Raw genomic sequence first — 23,107 nt, 5'->3', positions numbered from 1 at the left:
CTGGCCTGTCTTTGGTGATATACTTTGTCCACTTAGCTCTTGTGTTGTTAGAAGTCTAGGAAGGGTTATTGATTGAGGGGGGCCAGAGGCAACAAATAGTACATAGAGCAAAAGCAGAGTTAAAACTCAGGAATCTCTACAAAGCCTGAGAGATGGCTATTTAGAGGTAAAACTCAGTATTCAGACTGCAACAGTTCATTTTCATGGAAGTAACAGTGTGTTTGGGCTGCCTCAATTTGGCACACTCAGTTGTTCCAAGGCACATGCATGTTTTCATGCCTAGTCATGTATAGCCAGCCTCACCCTGCAGTTTCTTCTAAGTAGGAGAACTCTCAATGCCATGGCCCTCATTGTTTTCCATGATGGGATATATGATAACCCAAGGAATGGTGAGGAGAGAAATGTAACTATTACATACCATGAAAATATTTCCCAGAACTGTAACGTAGAACAATCCCACCCAACGTTCACTTTACACCCATAGCTCACAAAAGACTTTCTTTTTTATTATATCTTCACTATGTGTCGGTTAAGGAAAAGTGAAGTTAAAGGACAGGTATGTAATAATGATTTGTGGGAGGATGACTTTCAAAATGATTTCTTTTTTTTCTGAATTCTCCTCCTCAGCCTAGAATATAAGAATTTCCACATTGAACCATATGAATAGTCCATTCAGACTAGTATGCTGGACAGTGGCAAAAAGGGCTGTTCTGTGGAAAGGAATAGTTGTCCTTCATGGTGCTAACACCAGCTACTTAGGTATACACAGCGGGATGACCATATTTTCTGAACCAAAATTTTGAAGATATGGCCTGACAAGATGTTCTTTTTTATAAAGTGTCATTAAATCTGTACTCTGTCCAATATATATTGTACTGTTCTCCTAGTATTACCTGAGTGTGATACTGGAGGGAGGTCTGGTCAGGGTCCAAGGCGGAGACCCTTCTTTAGCTTGGGTAGTGATGCCAGCAGGCCAGTCTTGTCTGTAGGAGGCAGGGTCTGTAGTGGTAGCATCTTAATGAAGGAGTAGAAGCAAGCAGTGGGTTTTTTGAAGCAACAAGCTTCATTATCCAGGCAGCTAAGATATAATCAGCAAACAGGCTGGAAGTTCTGGTTAGCAATTCAGTTTTATCAGTATCCAAGAGGTAAAATAGAAAAATGTGTTGTTGGATCAGGACATGAATTCAAGAAACACTGTCCAAATAGAATCTAGTTCATAAAAAGGTATGTTTCCTATAAAGCTGACTTGCTAAATGCAGTGATCTTGCCATATCATTTTAGCCCAGTATTTTAGAGATAAACCTGCTTTTTTCCAAACTTCAGCCATGGGAAGCTCTATACTACTGATGATATTTTTTTTCATGGGAACTGAAAACAGCTATGCTTATGCAGTGGTGGACAAAAGTCAGGACTGTCCCAGAAAATCCCAGATGTGTTGCTTCTGTCAGCAACAGAGGAACCAATACATTTGGACTTTAACATATAAGTTCTGGATTTATGCTAAATGAAGAAGTAGAAATGACTTTTAGGAAGATGAAATTAGGAGGAGTGGATAGACCAGACCCTGTACACACTAAGGAAATTGATATTATAGCCTATACAACTTTGAAAGCATGAAAGAACTGTTTTATCCACTATCTTTGGAAAGGTAATATATCAAGAGAATGGGAAAAAATGGATACTATTTATAACCCCACTTCCTTAAAGCAATTGAGAGAGTATAAATACCTATTTGCCATGTGCCTATTTCTTATTTTTATAATGTTCCCATGAGAATGATCTATAAATGTATTGAGGGCATCCTTGATGAAAATATGAGAAGGGAATAGGTAGGTTTTCACAAATAATTTTCACTAGGGAGACTATATTTTAACCATTACACAATTGACTGAAAGATATAGAGAATCTAAGATTCTACTTTATCATTTGTTGATTACCTTCTCCCCTCCCCACCCAAATTGACTCAGTATAGTAAAATGATGTCTTGAAGGTTCTTCTCTAACAAGGACTGTCTCATGCGTATATTAAGATCATAAGAGATTCCTTAGTTAATGAAACCAGGGAGATAACTTTGTTCAACAATCCTCTGATTATTGTCAGTCATGGGGTATGTTTATGAAAGGTATTCACCACTGGATGGTGAATGGAAAAGGTATGGCCTGTAGACAATGAGTTCCTGCAGACACTCCTGTTTGTGGTTGATATTGTGCTGGTTGCATCAAGTACCAGAACATTATAGGTTCTCCTTAATGACATCCATTTTTTAGACAAATGAAAACTATATTTTGTCCAGACTGAGGCATGTAGTTGGTGGCTAGTCCATTGAGTTGGTATATCAGTACTGATATTTGGGATACCCATTGTAGATGGACAGCGAACTAGTCCTAGAAATGAATAGAAGAAAGAGGACAGGTTCCCAAATGAAATTTCGGGAAATTGGAAGTTCTTTGAACATATTCAGACTGTTTACTAGCACAGTGATTCATCTTTTCAATGCAAATGTTCTCTTGATGTTCTTTGGTTTTATGTCTTAAAAGTTCAGTTAGCAAGCGTTTATTAAGCACTTACTGTGTGCCAGGCACTGTGCTAAGCACCAAAGATAGAAAGAAAGGTAGACAGTCCATGTTCTTAAGGAGCTCACAGTCTAATTAGAGAGACAGCATGTATATCACTATGGACAAACATGATATATTCAGGATAAATTGAAGATAATCAATAGAGAGAAAGGCAGTAGCAATAAGGGCACTAGAACTGGAATACTATAATCTCTAATTAATTAGAGTTGTAGATGACCCAAAGGAAGAAAAGAAGGAAGGAAACAAGCATTTATTAAGCACCTACTATGCGCCAGGCACTGTGTTAAAAGCTTCACAAATATTATCTCATTTGATCCTCACTATAACTATGGGAGGTACGTATCTTTATTATCTCCATTTTGCAATTGAAGAAACTGAGGCAGACAGTAGTTAAGTGACTTAGTGCCCAAAGTCATGCAGCTAGTGTGTAAGGCTGGATTTGAACTTGCATTTTCTTGATAGCCTTTACTATTCTATCTATTGTGCCACAAAGGCCAATGGAGAAACACATGAGGTAAATCAAACTGCGGCATATGTCCAGTGATAACTTTTACTCAAGAATTGGTGTAAGGGTTATCATTGAGGAAATATATGAATGCAAAACGAGGTGGGCCAGTCTCAGGGTTAATGAATAAATAAAAAAAGCATTTATTAAGCACTTATCATGTATCAGGCATTGTGCTAACCATTGGGATACAGATATAAGTAAAGCAATATAGCCTCTGTCCTCAAGAAGCTTACCATCTAATGGAGGAAGACAGCTCATATAGGGAAGTGGTGGCAAGGGTCAGCGGGAACGGTGATTGGAGTCATAGGGTAATTGATTGCTGTGTCCATTCCAGGAAGCACAGCAGCACATATTGAAGGCAATTCTAAGTTCTGTTTGGAATGGTAAGCTAAGTCTGAGGGACAACAGCTGTCGGGAGTAGCATTAGCTAATTAGAGCAAAGAGAGCTGAAACTGTTCAAATACGCTAAGAGATCCTAGGCACCTTTGGAAAAAAAACAAAACAACAAACCAAGTCAGTAAGCTAAATAAGGATATATGTAGGGATTGGTAGCATTACATTGGTGTCCTGGAGAAAGTGTGAGGTATATGTAGGAATCTATTCATCATAGTGCCTATTTCCATCTACCTGTTCCTTCCTCTCTCTCCCTCTCTCTCTCTCTCTCTCTCTGTCTCTCTATATATAATATATATATACATAATGTATATTTGGAGTGGAGGAAGGGAATGTCAAGTTAGATTGAATCATATATAGGTTATTATCTGTAGAGTTTTGTGTATGTATATTTTATCTATTTTCTATATATCTTATGTTTTCTATAGATTTTATTTTATTTGCATATATTTTATTTATGCTAGATTTTTATATATCTATTTTGTATATATTTTATTATCTCTAGATTTTTGTATCAGTACCTGTTACCTAGTAGAACTTATTGATTGCCTGATTAATTGTATTCCCTCTTTGTCCTTTTTTTTCTTTAATACTTATTTTTTTTCCCCTCCAACCCAACATAGCATTCTATTCCCTTGTCCATTTTAGTTGACCCTGTGAGTATCTTCTTCAACTAGATTACTCATTTGGCATTTATCATATGCTGCCCTATATTGTAGTGATTGTTTTTTATGTGTATGTAACACTATGAGATTGACCCTAAAACCCTGCTACACATACAAGCTATTTTGCCAGCTAGGTTGTAAGTTTCAAGGTCATGGACCTTTTTGTATCATTTTTATACTATCCTGCCCACTTTCTCTTTGAATTATACTTGCCAGCTAGTGGTTCCATGTGATTGTTTCTCCTTTTCCGGTCTCAGAATCACTGTTCACCATCCCAAGAGCATGGAATGATTTATACTTTCCTTTTTTCATTTACATCATACTATACACAGCTCATTATTTCTTGCAGGCATCTGATTGTTGATTCATAAGATCAGAATTGAAGAGCCAGAAGATAAATTAGGGTTTATTTAATCTAACTCTGTTGTTTTATGGGTGAGGACACTGTAAATCAAAGACTTTAGATGACTTATCTAAGGTCAAACAATTATTTGGGGCATTTGTTCAATAAACTTTTACTGAGCAGTTATGAAATGAGAGGCACTGCTCTGGGAACTATGTGGAACATAAAGATCTATATGACACATAGGCCTGCCCTCAATATCAACCATTCTACAATTTTCCAATATTCCTCTGGCTTTCATTTTTTTTTATTTTTTAATTTTTTGGGCAGTTGGGGTTAAGTGAATTGCTCGGGGTCACACAGCTAGTAAGTGCCAAGTGTTTGGTCTGAGACTAGATTTGAACTCAGGTCCTCCTGACTTCAGGGCCGGTGCTTTATCCACTGCACCACCTAGCTGTTGCTATCTTCCAGTTTTTTTGGTAACTATTATTTGATTTGTATTGTATTGTTAAGGGGTCCCTTGAACTTGTCCTTTTCAGTTGCCATGCTTTGCAGAAACACTGGACCCAACAGTACCTATTGTACATATAACTAGGTAGTACAGTGGATAGAGTATTGGGCCAGGAATCTGGAAGTCCTGAGTTCAAATGTAGCCTCAGATACTTCCTAGGTTTGTGATTCTGGACTTGTCATTTAACCGCTGTTTGTCTCATTTTCCTCAACTGTAAAATGGGGATAATGATAATACCTTCCCCTCAGTATTGTTGTGAAAATCAATTAAGATGTTATTTGTAACATGCTTTATGCAGTGCCTGGCATGTGGTAGGTACTTAAAAATGCTTTTTCTTATTTCCTTACCCCTTATCCCTTATCTGTCCATTCCCCTTTGAACAGGAAACTAATGGGAGGCTGGAGAGTGGAAAAGTGTATCAAAGAGGGATCACAAGGAAATTGGATTTATTTCCATAGCTGGATAACTAATTGGTGCATTATTTCGTAATTGTGTGATTTTATGACTAGGCCAGCTTGTTGATCAGCTTCAGCTGTAATATGTCCTCTAAATGTGCACAGCACAATGTACAGACAGAGGGATGCTTCTGGACTAATTGATAATACATTGAGTTCTTGAATCCTTTCTTTGGTTCCTTATCTTTTGACATCTGGTTCAAATGCATGACAAAAGGCTTCAGTTAACTCCATTTGGCCTTAATATTCCTCAGAGTCAGTTGAGCTTCTCTCCAGTGTCTCTGTCTTATCAATTTTTTTTCACCTTCAAGAATTTCTCTCCTTCTAGGTTCAGAGTCTTCAGTAGTTGTTTCCCATACTCAAAACACCATCTTCTTTTCTATCCAACAAATCTCTTCCCTGTTGGTATTTAAAGCCCACTCTTCATAAAAACCTTCCACAAGGAAATTTTCTGCCATCTTTTAGAGCTGCAATGAGAAATTAGGACAAGATAGGAAGAATTTTTTTTCTGTGTGAACCATATTCTTTGAGAATTGAGAGGCAGCTTGGTGTAGAGGGAAGAGCACCGGTCTTAAAGAATTCAATGGATGACTTGGTTTCAAATACTGATTCTGACCCCAAAAGACTGTGGGAGTAAGGGCGAGTCATTCCATTTCACTCCTCTGTAAAATGGGGATAATCATGTTAATTAATCATTAATTAATGATCTTGTAAGATTTATTTCACTTTTCTGTGCCTCAGATTCCTCATCTGTAAAATGGGAACAGTAATATTTATATTACTACCTCACAGGGTATGAGGAAAGTGCTTTGTAAACCTTAAAGCACTATATAAATGTGAGTTACTAGCCAAGCCAGTCTTCTCATTGATCCCCTCTCAGACCTTTTCGCATATACCATGCTCATTTTTGCCCCAATGTTTTTACTTATGCTGTTCCCTTTGCTTGGAATGCCCTTTCACCTCCCAGTTGATTAGGAGAAATTCTCAGGAAATTAGATGAGAGGACCCTTGCTTCCTTCCCCTTCCAGGTGTTTCTTACTATAGGTAACAAATAGTTGTTGAAAACTAATGTGTAAATTGAATTTTGTACATCCTATTTTCCTATTGATGTGCATCAGTATTTCAGAGACCTATTTTGATTTCTGATCAGCTCCTAACATTAATCTTTAGATATATGTCCTTCATTAATTCCCAACTGTCTAAGATTAAGATTATATACACAACCCTTTATTATACTCCAAAGTTGTTATTTAAAAGGAACTTTGAATCTTTTTGCAAAGTAACTTATCACTCATTTCTAAGGCATGGATATTAGTTTCTTAATGCTGGCTTGTGGGTTTCTCTCCACCATGGGGTGGAGGGACAGTAGAAGGATATCCTGTTATTGATGTCATTGAGGTTGTTGGGATTGCTGAACAGATATCACTTCTTTATCTAGTATCATCTGTTTTAGAGATAACCATCACAGGTGGTAAAGCTTTAAAGACAAAAAAAAATTTAGAAATGGTTTCACAAGATCTATCCTCAATTTCTCCTGGGTCAGATTTGAACCAGATACTACTGGGTAGAAATAACAATCACAGACTATGAGAGTTAGATGGGACCCCAGTTGCCATCAAGTCTGACCCATACACAAAAGAAGTCCCGCTATAACCTATGCTATGTAATTCCTCTTCCAAAGTCCATTGGTATAAGACTTTCTCCTTATTGGTGGAGATAAAGGCTCTACCCCTGCATGAGGGGCAAGGTGGAGTTGGTGAGAGGCAAGAGCTTCAGTGTTCAGCCAGTCCCCATTTGGGGATCTCTTCAAGAGGGAATTCCCTTAGGGATTCTTCAAGGGAAAGTCTTCTTTCGAATGTAGGTAGTGTGGAGTCAGCTTCCAGCTTCAAGAGAGATAATGAAAGAGGCCAACTGCACGTCAGGTTTCTGATGGTGAAGACTCTGGGAAGACGTCAGAGAAGCTGGCAGTCTTCATCATGTTCACATATCTAGCCTGCTGCTCTAGAGACTCTGGGGAGTTTCCCTTTAGGTAAGATCCAGGACATTCTTCTCTCTTGGTTGAGCTGAGTTGTTTTGCTCCCAACAGGAGAGCTCCTTCACCTTTTATTGTCTGGTATATATTCTCCTATCTATACCTTCTATAATTTCTGTTTTGCTATGATTTGGATAAATGGGCTTCTTTGCTATTTATTGTCTATGTGTGTTCATTATGGAATTAGTATTTGATGGTAAAGGAGTCAAGCCTTGGATATTGGGCTTGGGGCCCCCTTCCTCCAAGGAATGGCAAAATGATTAAAAGTTAGCTCAAATTCAGTCATATCCCCTTGAGGAACAATAATTAAGGGAGCAGATAATTCTAGTTTGGTACCCAACTTCCCTCTGAGGAGAGCAGAGTGGTGGCTTTCAGCTCCAACCTTGTGCTTCTTCTCCTGGCAGGAATGAGCTTTTCCCTTGGAGAAAGGTGAAGGAAAAATTGTCCAGAGATACCTATTCTGCCTCCTTTCAAGCCACACACTCAAAGATAGCTCCATTACAAGTTACTTCTAGTCCCCAGTTCCAAGCAGCCAAAAGCTACCCATTGAGGTTGTGAAAATTCAGATCCTCTAACTCCAGATATGATTCTTTCCATTATACCATTTATGGACATCAGAGATACAACTGATTTGAATTTTAAAAGGAGTCTTTTGAAGATAGAAGAGCCTTCAAGACTCAAAAGAATGAGACTGTAATAGTGAAATAGCATCCATGCATCCATCTATTTCTCTATCCTTATGTCTATCTTTATTATCCATCTATGCTCTATCTCTTATCTATTTATCCATTCATATCTATCTATTTATCGTCCACCTATGACATTTCTTATCTTTCTATCTATCCATCCTTATCTATCTATTCCTATCTATCCATCCACCCTTCCTATCTATCCATCTATCTTCCATCTATGATCTATCTCTTGTCTGTTTATCCATCTATTCTCATCTGTCTTGTGTATCCATCCATCCATCCATCCTCATCTACATCTATCTGTCTGTTTGTCTGTCTATCTATCTATCTTTACTTGGTGTAATAAAAAGATCTAGTTTCAGAATTGACTTCAGACACATCGGCTATGTGACCCAGTTATTTAGTCTCTCTCACTTTCCATTTCCTCACATGTAAAACAAGGGTGTAACAATATTTTGTAGGGTTATTGTGAGTATTAAATAGATAATGTGTGTGAAAACTTTTGCAAACCCAACGTCAGTTATGATTCTTACATGGTTAGTTACATAGTATATGTGATTTAAGGGGGGTCCTGGGAGGATATTCTGCCCCTAGGCTAACCCCTTTATATGACCAGATGATCCTATTCCATCTCATCTTCTCCAGCAGATTACCTTCCTATTATTCCCATTCTCACTTATCTTAAATCTCTCCCTATTTACCGGCCCTTTCCTACTTTCTACAAACATGCCCGTGTCTTCCCAGTCCTAATGAACTCCCACCTGATCCTTCCATCCGTACCAGCTATGGTCCCATATTTCTTCTTCCTTTTACAGCTAAACTTGAGAAAGCTGTCTACAATCATTGTTTCCACTTTCTTTTCTCTCATTCTCCTCTTAACTCTTTACCTCATCATTCAAACTGCTCTCACTGATGTTATCAATGGTCTCTTAATTGCCATATCTAATGGCCTTTTTCCAGTCTTCATCCTTCTTGATTTCTCTCCAGCCTTTGACATTGTTGATCCTCCTTTTCTCCTTTATACTCTTTCTCCCCCTAGATTTTTGTGACTCTACTCCCTCCTGGTTCTCATCCTACCTGTCTGATCACCCCTTCATGGTTTCCTTTGCTGGATCTTCCTCTGGATCACAAATGCTAGCAATAGGTGTCCACCAGAGCTCTGTCCTGGTCCTTCTCCCATTTTCTTGATTATCTTATCAGTTCCTATGGATTCGATTATTATCTCTATTTACTCTATTATCTCAGATTTACTTATCTAACCCTAACCTCTGTCCTATCCTCTGGTCTTCTAGCTCTAGCTACCTCTTGGATATTTCAAATTGGTTGTGTCATAGACTCCTTAAGCTCAGTATATCTAATCACTCAGACTGACAATTCTTCATTCTTTTCACTGCACCCCCCCCATATAAAATTTGTTGCCAAGGCCTGATGATTTTATCTTTGTGACATCTCTTATTTATTTCTACTTCTCTCTGGCAGTGACACCACTCTGATGTGGGCCCTTTTCACTTCATGCCTAGACTATTGCAATAGGCTTTGGGGTTGGTTTCCTTACTTCAAGCACCATCCCACTCCAGTCCATCCTTTACTCAGCTGTCAAATCAATCTCTCTTAAGCACAGACTGGACCAATCAACTTTTCTAATTTCTCCTTCAATTCCGTAAACTCCAGTGCTTCCCAATTACTTACAGGATAAATACAAAATCTTTCAGCATTTAAAGCCCTTCACAATCTGGTCCCCTCCTATCTTTGCAGTCTTCTTCTATATTAATTCTTCCTCAATATATATTGCAATCCAGTGACACTGGCCTCTTTGCTGTTTGTCGTACAAGACAATCCATCTCCCAACTCTGGACATTTTCATTGGCTGTCCCTCATGCCTGGAATTCTCTTCTTCATCCTTATCTTTCTTTTTTATCTTGAATGCTTAGCAGAGTGCCTGGCACATAGTAGGTACATAAATACTTACTCACTGATTGGTTCCAAATGCCTAGCACAGTGCTTTGCACATAGTATGTTTTTAATACATTTTAAAATGAATGAATGATTCTATAACAATGTTTATATTGTACTTTTGTTTCTGGCAGTAGTTAATAATTTTCTGAGACTCTTTTTCTTTGGTGGCTTACCCCACATCAGTGCTATTCTCACATTCTTTTGGGTATCAGGAAGCTGATAGAGTTAGTTAGGACATGGACTAAAAAAGTTTAAAACTCACTGGGTTGGAGAAGGACCTCTATAGGGACTTAAGAATCAGGAAAATGGGCCTGGTTAATTGTTTCTCTTTTAATCCTAGCTTTACTGGATTTATTTGTGCAAAAATTTTATGATTTTATGTAATCAAAATCTTTGTAGCAAGTTTCCCTGATATAGGTCTCATTTCCAAGATATATCAGGTATTGATTAAAATTTTTTAAGGATAAAAGCCATTCCTCAATTGATTAATGGTAGTATATGTGTGGGCAGTTCTCAGGAGGAAAAACCTAAGCTATCTACAGCCATATAAAAAAAATGATCGAACTCACTAATAATTAGGGAAATGCAAATTAAAACATTTCTAAGTTTCTACTTTACACCCATGAGATTGTTGAATGTAACAAAAAGAAAATGACAAATGTTGGAAGTGTAGTAGGAAAATAGGCACATTAGTAGACTCACTGTTGGTAAATTTGTGAATAGGTACAACCATTAGGGCAGCTAGGAGACTCAGTGGAAAGAACACCAACCCTGGAGTCAAGAGATTTGAGTTCAAATCTGGTCCCAGATACCTACTGTGTCACTCTGGGCAAGTCTCTTAACCCTGTTTGCCTCAGTTTCCTCATCTGTAAAAAAATGAGCTGGCGAAGGAAATGGCAAACCACTCCAGCATCTTTGCCCAGAAAATTCCAAATGGGGTCTTGAAGAATTGGACATTACTCAACAGCTATTTTGGAAAGCAATTTGGAATTAGACACAAAAAGTTACCCTTTAACCCAGCTGTTTCATTGTTTGTCCTACAATGAGGTGGTACGGCATATAGAGTACTAGAAATGGAGTCAGCAAGTGCTAAATTCAGACATTTACTAGCTGTATGACTCTGAGCAAGATACTTAACCTCTGTATGCCTCAGTTTCCTTATCTGTAAAATGCAGAGTATTTAAAGCAACTACAAATCAGGATTGTGAGGATAAAATGTGAAAATATTTGTAAAGTGGGTATAAACCTTAAAGAGCTATATAAATGCTAGTTACTGTTATTATTATTAATATAATTCCCTAAAGAGATCAAAGAAGTAGAGAAGGGTCCTATAGGTACAAAATATTTATAGCAGCTTTTTCCATGGTGGTAAAAAATAATTAGAAACTGAGAGGATGTCTATCAATTGGTGAGTGGCTGAACATACTTTGGTAAAATAATGTAATGGAATATTATTATGCTGTAAGAAATGAGAAAATAGATGTTTTCAGAGGGACATGGAAAGACTTATGTGAACTAATGCAGAGTGAAGTGAGCAGAACCTGAAGAATAATTTATACTATAACATCAGTATTATAAAAATGAACAATTCTGAAGACTTGAATAAACTGATGAAAAATTCAATGAGTAGAACCAGGAGGACAATTTAAATAATAACAGCATTGTAAAGACAAACAACTTTGAAAACTGTAAAAACTGATCAACACAATGAGTATCCATCATTCCAGAGGACCATGCTGTGAGAGGTGATAGATTCGTGGTTCAGAATGAGACATGTATTTTTTGGACATGGACAATGAGGGAATTCATTATGCTTTACTATAACATATTTGTTACAAAGCATTTTGTTTTTCTTTTCAATATTGTAGGGTTGAGGGAGAGAATTTAGATTTCTGTTAATAAAAAAAATTTAGTAATGACAAAAAAGAAAGTGAGCCTAGGAGAACCTATGTTTTCTAACTTTATTAATATTGTACAACATCCAGTCCCCTTTTTAAGCTGAGAGAGGAGTGATATAAAGAAAGAAGGGGGTGGGGAGAGGAGGAAGGAGAGAGTGACACTGGTTCTTGCCCAGAAGCAGCTGTAGGTGTGAGTCAGAGATGTTTCCCCGTGCTCAATTTTGCTAGCTAGCTCTGTGCAGGGCAGGAGTGACAGGCATATTGAGAATGTAGGTTCTACCTTGGGCATCATCTCTACTGCATTGAAGAGGGCTGCATTTGGAGTTGGAAAACTTGGATTCCGATCACTGGAGCTGCTGCTGGATGTTGGGTAAATCACTTAATCTCTCTGGGCGTCAGTTCCCTCATCTGTAAAGTAAGATGGTTGTGCTGGAGGATTTCTAAGGCCTGCTGTTGCTCTAAATCTGTGACTCCATGATCCCATGAACTGTAGATTCTTAGAGCTCATGCACTCTAATATCCTGTTCCATGAAGGGTGACTGGTGATCATCCAGTCTCAGCCTGAACATAACCAGTAGTAGGAAGTTCCTTACTAAACAAGGTTAGAGATATACTAGTAGCTCGCTTTATAGAGTGTTTTCATCCAGGGGTGTGTTCATTCCAGCTCCAATGGCTCCCAAAAGCCAATTGTTAAATTTTCATTGTAGCATTTACACCTTGGAAATCAGGGCTTAATTCATTGTTTTGTTGGTTTTCTAGATTTAAGAAAATGATGTAGAAATGTTAATAATGAAGATTAAACTTAAAATACATTGTACATTGTGTACATGATGCATACATTATTTTTCCTTGAGCGCCAGTTTTTAAACATTTACCAACACACACTTGATTTTGTCTATGAGTTAAATAATGTCATTCTAAGTGAAGGAGAATGGATGAGAAAGCACTGTTTCAAGAGATAGCTATTCTGAAACAGCTCTATCCCCATCTAGTCTAGTAGATGGGAGGGATTAGAATCATCAATAATATTTAGTGTCTTTCCTTTTTTACATTTTAAAAAAGCAGATAGATGCCTGTTTTACACATCAATGAATCACGATCCAGGGAAATGAAACCATTTCTCCCAAGCCTTGCAGTGAATCCTTGACAAAGTTTCTATTGAAATTCCAAAGTCTTGAGTCCCTTAGCCTATTACAATCCACTGAGATGATACTTTGGCAAAGAAAGAGGTAACAAGGAAGCTCAGTAGATAGAGCCCTGGAATTGGTATCAGGAAGACCTGAATTCAAATCTGGATTCAGACACTTAGTATGTGATCCTGGGTAAGTCACTTAACAGTCTGCCTCAGTTTCCTTATCTGTAAAATGGGGGTAATAATAGCACCCATCTCCCAGGGTTGTTGTGAAGATCAAATGAGATATTATTTGCAAAGTGCTTATCACAGTTCCTGGCACATACTAAGTGCTATAGAAATGTTAGGTATTACTATTATTAGGGAGAGTGCTGCTTTTTTTTTTTAAGTTCCATTATTGTTATGTCTTCATCTAGTCTGAGATTGGTAGATGAGAACTGAAATCATCATCAATTCCAGAAAACATTTATTGAGTATCCACCCACAAAACAAGCCACCATCCTACATTCCTGGGGCTGTAACAAGGTATAAAACATCTGGCCTATATACAGTTGGCATCACACATAGAAAGATGCTAAGAAGCAACAAATGCTTCATGCCAAAGGAAATGACTCAGGCTGCTGGTGATGAGATTCTGTAGAATTGCCCTTAATAGTAACAAGAACCAGGAGGGTGATTACATAGATTTATCTGTCTCTTCTTTGTTCTTTTTTAATTATTCAACAAACATCTGACTCCCTACTATATAGTAAGGCACTTTGCTTGCTGGGTGCCATGGGCAATGCAAAGATAAAAAAGACATGATCCTAACCCTCAAGAGGTTCACAGGGACGTTTGAATGGACTAACCACTTTGTAGTTTTGATCGTGGTGGGGAAAGGAAAGGGATTTGGAGTTTAGAGAAGAATGCCACACCTCACCTCTTCCTAAGTACAGGGATATAAGTCCAGGAGAGCCAGGTGACTGAACTCCTGGGCAAAATGGTAGCAATAATCTAAGTCCCTCTTTTTCTGACAAAAGGGGTGGTTGCAATTTCTTGCCCCCAGGGTATTTGTATGGGGCTGTTTAAGGGGGTGTTGTCCCTGGGTCAGCTCTGCGGCAGATGGTCCCTTGTGGTTCTCTGGTATTGCCCAGGAGTTCAAGGTAACTCAAAGGGTGGCTCCAGAAATCATGGTCCATAATGACCCACTGAAGGAGGAGGAGGCCTGCACAGCCAGGCAAGCTGGCATTTAAACTGGGACTTGATCTTTTGAACATCAATACCATCTTCTTTCTTCCAGCCCTCAGTCCCAAAGACAATATAACTCTCTAACTGCTATTACCTTGCAGTGACCAAAAGAATGTTAACTTTCTTCTTTAGATATCAGATTCTCTTAGCTTGGGAAAACAAAAACAAAAATTCACCAAGTTTTAGATGTATTTCATGGTAAAATTCCAGCAATAGCTCAAAGTTGCCCTTGCCTCTCAAAATTTAGGAGGAATTTACCCCATTAATGCTTTCAAGCCTTTGTATTCCTAATACTTCCTTAAGTTTCCATCTCATTGCAGTTGTTCAAACTCACATTCAATTTTAGCAGTGTTCCTCAGCACCCAGTTTCTGACAGGATGTAGTATCTGTTACCTTAAATGGAATCCAAACGTTCTAATTTCATCCCACTCTTCCTAGTAATTCCCCTTTATCCCAATCCCTTTTCCATGCTAAATAATTTTGTTTTATCCTTTATTTAACCACTTTGTGAGGAGTTCTAGGTTATCAAAAACGGATCCCTCCCCCTGTTGCAGTAGCTTTTCTCAGAAACCCTTTCCTTTTGTTGATACCAGTCAAGTGCCCAAAATAAAATCTGATACTCTCGGTTTAGTAAAGTCATCCAGATAGGCAGAGGCAGAATGATCTCTCAAAATAGAATTATTCACTTTACCTGTCATATCTGCACACAAAACACGTAGCAAATCTGTGAAATGAAATGAGTTAATGGAATTTTTTTCTAATTTTATTTTGGTGAATTTATTGTTGATTATATGTTGGTATGCATGTTGAGAGAAGAATAGTGTTTCTGTCCCTTAACCTCCTCCTGCCTCCCCTGCTTTCCTTTCCACAGCTGTCTAGTTTGCATTTTCCTCAGGTAAAACTTGCTTTGTCTTCTCAGGTGATGTGGTTTTTAAAAAAATAATAACATTTTATTTTTTCCCAATTACATGTAAAAACAAATTTTAACCTTCATTTTTAAAGTTCCAAATTTTTTCCCACCCTTCCTCCATCACTCCCATCATTGAGAAGGCAAGCAATTTGATAAAAGTTATACATGTGCAATCACAAAAAATATTGCCATATTAGTCATGTTATGAAAGAAAACAGATAAAAAAACAAGAAAAATAAAGAAAGTAAACAAACAGCATGCTTTGATCTGCATTCAGATTCTATCAGTTTTTTTCTCTGGAGGAGGATAACGTTTTTCATCCTAAGTCCTTCAGAATTGTCTTGGATCTTTGAATTGCTGAGAATTGCTAAGTCATTCACAGTTGATCCTTGTACAATATTGCTGTTACTATGTACAATGTTCTCTTGGTTCTTCTTGCTATACTTTGTATCAGTTCATGTAAGTGTTTCCAGGTTTTTCTGAAACCATCCTGCTCATCATTTCTTATAGCACAATAGTATTCTATCACAATCATATCACAACTTGTTTAGCCATTCCCTAATTGATGGGCATCCCCTCAATTTCCAATTCTTTGATACCACTAAAAGAGCTGCTATAAATATTTTTGTACATATAGGACCTTTTCTTTTGAGATACAGACCTTGTAGTGATATTGCTGGGTCAAAGGGTTTAATTTAATAGCCCTTTGGGCATAGTTCCAAATTGTTCTCCAGAATGGCTAGATCAATTCACTAACTTTACTAACAGTTTATTAGTGTCCCAATTTTCCCACATCCCCTCCAACATTTGTCATTTTACTTTTCTGTCATATTAGCCAATCCGATAGATCTGAGGTGGTAACTCAGAGTTGTTTTAATTTGATTTCTCTAATTAATACTGATTTAGAGCATTTTTATATGACTACAGATAGCTTTGATTTCTTTGCCTGAAAATTGCCTTTTCATATCCTTTGACCCTTTATCAATTGGCAAATGACTCATATTCTTATATATTTGATTCAATTCTCTATATATTTGAGAGATGAGGCGTTGATCAGAGAAACTTGCCATAAAATTTTTCCCCCTCAGTTTTCTACTTTCCTTCTAAACTTGGCTGCATTGGTTTTGTTTGTGCAAAAACTTTTTAATTTAATGTAATCAAAATTATCCATTTTGCATTTCATAATGTTCACTATCTCTTGTATGGTAATAAATTCTCCCCTTTGCATAGATCTGGCAAGTAAACTATTCCTTGCTTCCCTAATTTGCTTATGGTATCACTCTTTATGACTAAATCATGTTCCTATCTTGACCTTATCTTGGTATGTGGTGTGAGGTATTGGTCTATATCTGGTTTCTGCCAAACTGCTTTCTGGTTTTCCCTGCAGCTTTTGTCAAATAGTGAGTAATTGTCCCAAACCTCTGGATCTTTGTGTTTATCAAACACTGTATAACTCTGGTCATTTCTTACTGTGTCTTGTGTACTTAATCTATTCCACTCATCCAACACTCTATTTCATATCCAGTACCAGATAGTTTTGATGATTACTGCTTTATAATATAATTTGAGATCTGATCCGGCTAGGCCATCTTCCTTTACATTTTTCCCCCATTAATTCCCTTGATATCCTTGACTTTTTGTTCTTCCAGATGAATTTTGTTACTATTTTTTCTAGCTCTATAAAATAATTTTTTGGTAATTTGACTGGTATGGAACTGAGTAAGTATGTTAATTTAGGTAGAATTGTCATTTTTATTATGTTGGCTTGGCCTGCCCATTAACAATTAATATTTTTCTGTTTGTTTAGATCTGACTTTATTTGTGTCAAAAATGTTTTGTAATTGTGTTCATATAGTTCCTGGGTTTGTCTTGGCAGGTAGGCTCCGAAGTATTTTATATTGTCTATAATTATTTTAAATTGAATTTTTCTTTCTATCTTTTGCTGCTGGACTTTGTTGGTAATATATAGAAATGCTGATGATTTGTGGGGGTTTATGTTATATCCTACAACTTTACTAAAGTTGTTAATTATTTCAACTAGTTTTTTAGTTGATTCTCTGGAATTTTCCAAGTATTCCATCAAATCATGTGCAAAGAGTAATAGTTTTGTTTCTTCATTGCCTATTCTAATTCTTTCAATATCTTTTTCTTATCTTATTGCTATAGCTAGCATTTTTAGTATGACATTGAATAATAGAAGTGATGATGGGCATCTTTGTTTCACCCTGATCTTATTGGGAAGGCTTCTAGCTTATCCCCATTATAGATAATCCTTGTTGTTGATTTTAGATAAATACTATTTATCACCTTGCTGACAAAGGTGCATATCATCAAAGTTATGATTTTTCTAGAAGCAATGTATGGCTGTGAGAATTCGATTATAAGGAAATTGATGCTTTTGAATTATGATGCTGGAGAAGACTTTTGAGAGTATTTTAGACATCAAAGAGATAAAATGAGTCAAAGATTATAATTCAGACTATTCATTGGAAGGTCATACTGAAGCTGAAGCTTGAATACTTTGGCCACATAAGGAAAACACAGGACTTAGTGGAAAAGACCCTGATGTTGAGAAAGATTGAAGGCAAAAAGAAAAGGGTAGAGGATGAGATGGATAGATAGTATCCTGGAAACACCGAACATAAACTTATACAGACTTTAAGAAATAGTGGAGGGCAAAAGGACCTGGCCTGTTGTGGTCCATGGGGTCACAAAGAGTTGGAGATGACCAAACAACAATAACTTACCAATTCAAAAGAAAGCTCCATTTAGTCTTATACTTTCTGCATTATGGAGATAATCATATGATTTTTGTTGGTTTTGTTATTGATATGGTCAATTATGCTGATTTTTTCCCTAATATTGAATCAGCCCTGCATTCTTAGTATAAATTCTGCCTGCTTACAGTGTATGATCTTTGTGATATATTTTTGTAATCTCCTTGCTAGTATTTTATTTAAAAATTTTGCATCAATAATTCCTTAGGGAAATTGGTCTACAATTTTCTTTCTCTGTTTTTGCTCTTCCTGGTTTAGGTATCAATACTATATTTGTGTCATAAAAGGAATTTGGTAGGATTTCTTCTTTGCCTATTTTTCCCAAATAGTTTATGTAGTATTGGAATTAATTGTTCTTTAAACATTTGGTAGAATTCATTTGTGAATCCATCTGGTCCTGTGGATTTTTTCTTAGGGAGCTCATTGATAGCTTGTTCAATTTCTTTTTCTAAAATAGGGCTATTTTAGTAGTTTACTTCCTCTACTGTTAATCTGGGCAGTTTCTCAGGTGTTGTGAAAGAGAATTGATACTTGAAGGCTGTGATTTAAAAAAAAAATTGATGTATCAAAGGAAATCTTGTTTCTAAAATTTAGGAAGTCTCTCCTAAGAAGCAAATTAGAAAAAAAATTAGTTGACTTGAGACTGTGTGCTATCTTTTTTTCTGCTCAGACTTTTAATTGTTTAAATTTCAGATTCTAGTTCTTTTTTGTTTAAAGGACAATAATTCTGCCTTTTTCTAGGTGACATCCTTCTCTTAACTTCCAGAGCCTACTCTCCTCCCACCCTCTGATCTGGATTCATTCATTCATTCATTCATACATACATACATACATACATTCATTTATTTATTCAGTAAACATTTACAAGTGCCTGTTGTGTGGAAAGAACTGTTCTAGGTGTTGGGTAGGACATGAAGTTTAGCTAAGACATGGTTCCTGTCCTCATGGAGCTTATAGTTTAATGGTAGAATATGACACAAATGTAAATAATTATAATACTTAAGAAGCTAAAAAGAATTCCTTTTAATTAATTCCTTCCTTATAAACCAAAGGAAGGCTTATAAACCCTATGGAAGCCTAATGCCTATATGTCATGAATACTTTCTTCAAGAAGAGAGTGATGGGTGCAGGATATGTGAACATCAAATAATAACATAAAAAAAGAAGTTGATTCCATTCTACCAGGCCAGAAACAACTAGATGATGATAGAGGAATTTCCAAATCAGCCACCTCTGTAGTCACACTATTGAATTATTAGAGCAAAGATAAAAATCAGTAAAAAAAATTAGAATGTAGAATAAAAATGAGATGCTATGATATACAATTGAGAAAATTCATACTTGGCTTACTTAAACAGATTGATGAAAAAAATGGGGGAAAAAAGGTAAAACAGCAGACATCAATGTAAACTATCATTATTTTTTTTTAAATTTTTAAAAATATATTCATTTATTTTTAGTTTTCGGCATTCACTTCCACAAGATTTTGGGTTCCAGATTTCCTCCTCATCTCCCCCCCACCACCTGAAGACTGCACATTCTGATTACTCCTTCCCCCAATCTGCCCTCCCTTCTATCATCCCCCCCTTCTCTTATCCCTTTCTCCTTCTATTTTCCTGTAGGGTAAGAGACTATCGTTGTTTTTAAAGAAAATGTAACCAATATAAATCAGTGGCCTCAATGATCTCCTTGCTAACTGGTAAGATATAGAATATAAACTGATACAATATAAAAATATAGAGGAGAATGTTAGAAGCTTATGAACAATATCGTTTTATAAAATAACAAGGAAATGCTGGATAGCTTAAAGTCACAGAATTCCAGATTCTGAACAACTGAAGTTGTGAATTGTGGAGTGATGTGTGGCATTTCCAAGTAATCGACGGTATATTGATAATGAAGCATAACACAAGAGAAAACAGCATAAAGGATATAAGAATAGAGATGTATGACCAGAAAAAAGAATTAGGCCAACCATGCAGTAAGAGAGAGTTGGTATACATGATATAACTGGCCTTGAACTTAGGAAGGTCTAGAGTCTTATCTCTGACATCTACTGGCTACGTGACTGTGGGTAAGTCACTCAAACACACAGTGGCCTAGGCAACTCTCTGGGGTTATAAGTTATGGAGAATGTGTCAAGCTGCACTTACGGGAGGACATGATCAAGAATTGGGCAGGACATGTAGGCATGGATGGGTCATAATCTGTACCACTAGAGACAGTGCCCATTCTGGTAAGATCACAGTTCTGCCAAGGCCAGCGTCACAGAGGGTCACAGTGGCGGTACCTACTGCTTTGAAAAAGGAGTAACATACACTAGCAATGACCTTGGATCCCAGAATTTAAATACTACATTACTTCATTATATTTCAGTACTATACTACTTCATTCCAGTCTGAGTTACCTTTACCCTAAGCAAGGCCCCTCTTCCTCTTAAGTGCAACTCTCTATTCTCTATTAAGGAGCCCCTCTTCCCCCCAAATTATTTCAAATCTTCTTTTGGGCATAATCCCTTGAAAGTTCCATGTTTATCTATTAGGATTTTGCCCTAACCTAGGTAACCTTAAGGATATTTTAATATCCATTCAATTCAATTAAAAATATTAATTAATTATGTACAAATTATATTGCCACTGAGGGAGATAATAATATTTATAAAAGATATGATCCCTTCCCCCATGGAATTTAGAGTCTAGAAGGAAAATGAGATATGTACATACACACACACACACATGATTGTATACATGTCCATTCATATATATAATGGATATATATGAATGCATACATACCCATCCACACATATATATATTTATATGTAAAATTCATTGTAATTTTAAAAAATTCTCAGTGAATTAGAGAGCTTCTATATGAGAGAGAAAGATCATTACCAACTAGGGAGATAAGAGGACTCCTGAAGGAGACATCATTTCAGTTGGAATTTAAAGGATGGGTAGGAATCCAACTAAGAATGCAAATGGCATGTGAACTAGGCTTAAATAAATATTTCAAAATAACATCAGTTTAGAGCTGGAAGGGAATTTAGGGGTGATCTGGTCTAAGACCTTCATTTTACAGATGAGAAAACAGGTTTGCTGAATGTTAGTTGAATAAGTAGATGGAAACCCATATAACATCAGCTGCTATGATAGCTGGAGATTCAGAAACAATTCCCTTTTCTTCTGTTGCCCTTTCCTGCCTCCTCCCTCTTTTTTCTCTATTAAATTCCTTCCCATCTTTTAAAGCCCAACTCAAAGGCTAGTTCCTTCAGAATCTTCTCTCATCTTCTTAGTCTTAGGAATGATCTTTCTCTTTTTGGAACTCATACAGCACTTTATTTATGTTCCTTTTATTCATGCGTTATGTATCATAGTTATTTCTGGCTAGGTCACATCCCACTGTAAGCCTGTGGCTATGTCATCTACCATTATAAACCTGCTGTGGTGGCAGGCCCTTCGGTGCCTTGTCTAAACTTTGTATTTCTCTGAGGGTCTGGCATCATGCTCTCTGCAAGTAGTAGGCATACAATGTCTGTTGAGTTGAATGAGAAAATCATCTTAAATTTGAACTCTAGCTGCTCTGTTTTCTTCTATCCATGACTAGCCTACCCCATGACTAGCGGGGCTCCCACCAAACCAGAAAGAGTGAAATAATCTTCTAAGGGAGGGTTGTGAGGACTGATCAATCTCTTTACTCTGAAATCATAAACACCATTGGTGGTACCCTCACCGTGGCAAGTGGGTAGGCAGAATACAAGTTAACAAAACAGACAGCGTTCAGTCTAGAGTTCAGACACCATCACATAGGGTTGATTGAGGTGCTAAAAACATCTTGCGTTCCACCTCAGTACAGAACAAGATGTACTAGTCAAATTTGGCTACTTTTTTTTTCTTTTTCAAATTTTTCAAAACAGGAAGATAGTTTGGTACAACTGAAGGCGCTGATAACCGAGGTTCTTCTAGAATGATCTTTTTGGATGCCGTCCAAGAAAGCTACCTTCACTAGGGGATGCTAATCACTCCGTTCTCTCTTTCTCTCTCTCTCTTTTTCTTACCCTGTGCTTCTGGTAGCTGTTTGCAAGGCTGGCACAGGGCCATTTGAAACCACAGTGGGGTGTTAGGTAATCATGTTCTCATTAAAATGCTGTTCTGTGGTTTTTATTTTTCAACGGTTTCTTTGCAGCTTGGAAACAACACATGATATATTTTTGAAGCAAAGGAAGAATTTAATGTATAGGCAAAAGGGCGGGAAGCTGGAATGACTGAGAGATTTGCTTTTTGAGGTTTCAGAAAAAGAAACAGCCACCTGCATCTTTGGAAAGAAAGGCTGACTATTAGTACAGCTGTCTATGGTAGTTCAGATTCTGATGCCATTTAATTGAAACTGAAGAAAGGGGGAAATGTTCAGGAAATCTTCTAAGGGAGAAAAGTCCAAAGGATTATGTACGGTATTGTTTTTTACCTAGGGATGGCTGTGGAAGGAAATTATGGTATTTAGTACCTCACTCAGGCAAAATTCTCACTGTCACTGGGAATTTTGCCACTAGGGGAATAAAATTAAGGGTTGTCATCTGATTAACCCAGGAATAAGATGAGAGTCACCAAAAAAATTGGCACATGCATTGATCAGCTTAGAATCACTGATTCTTAACTTAGCATCAGGGTTAGTGTTTTTTTCAACCCTGAACATACTAGATTTTTTTGGGGGGGGGAAGAATTAGGTCCATTCTAGCACAAGAACACGAAATTGCAATTTATCTATATGTCTAGCAGGAATCCTTAAGTATTATTTTGACGTGCAAATTCTATAATGGTGATCCTGGGTGAATTGGATTAGAAAGAGTACCAATCTTCTTGACTGTGTTTGCTTTGACCCCATTTATAGACTCAGTGAAAATGAAACTTTTGTCTTTCTTTTCTTCCTTCCTGATGATGTAGTCCAACTCATTTTACAGTTGAAGAAACTGAAGCTCAGTGATTTATCCAGGGAATATAGGTAGTAAATTAGAGGAGGTGGGATTTGGTCCAGGCTT

General features: G+C 37.1%; 1 long non-coding RNA gene across 2 annotated transcripts in view; it reads left to right on the top strand.

The window, feature by feature from the left end:
• The first annotated feature begins 12,225 nt into the window (after positions 1-12,225).
• Positions 12,226-23,107, top strand: part of LOC114023008 — a 48,722-nt gene continuing 37,840 nt past the window's right edge. For both annotated transcript variants that reach the window (XR_003566735.1, XR_003566733.1), the window contains exon 1: positions 12,226-12,399. This is a non-coding gene — a long non-coding RNA (uncharacterized LOC114023008). The remainder of the gene's footprint in view (positions 12,400-23,107) is intronic.

This window comes from Vombatus ursinus, unplaced genomic scaffold (genome assembly GCF_900497805.2).
Source record: "Vombatus ursinus unplaced genomic scaffold, bare-nosed wombat genome assembly UNPS02014816.1, whole genome shotgun sequence".
NCBI lineage: Eukaryota > Metazoa > Chordata > Mammalia > Diprotodontia > Vombatidae > Vombatus > Vombatus ursinus.
The sequence above is the reverse complement of the archived record's forward strand: the minus strand, read 5'-3'. Positions and strand labels throughout refer to the sequence as shown.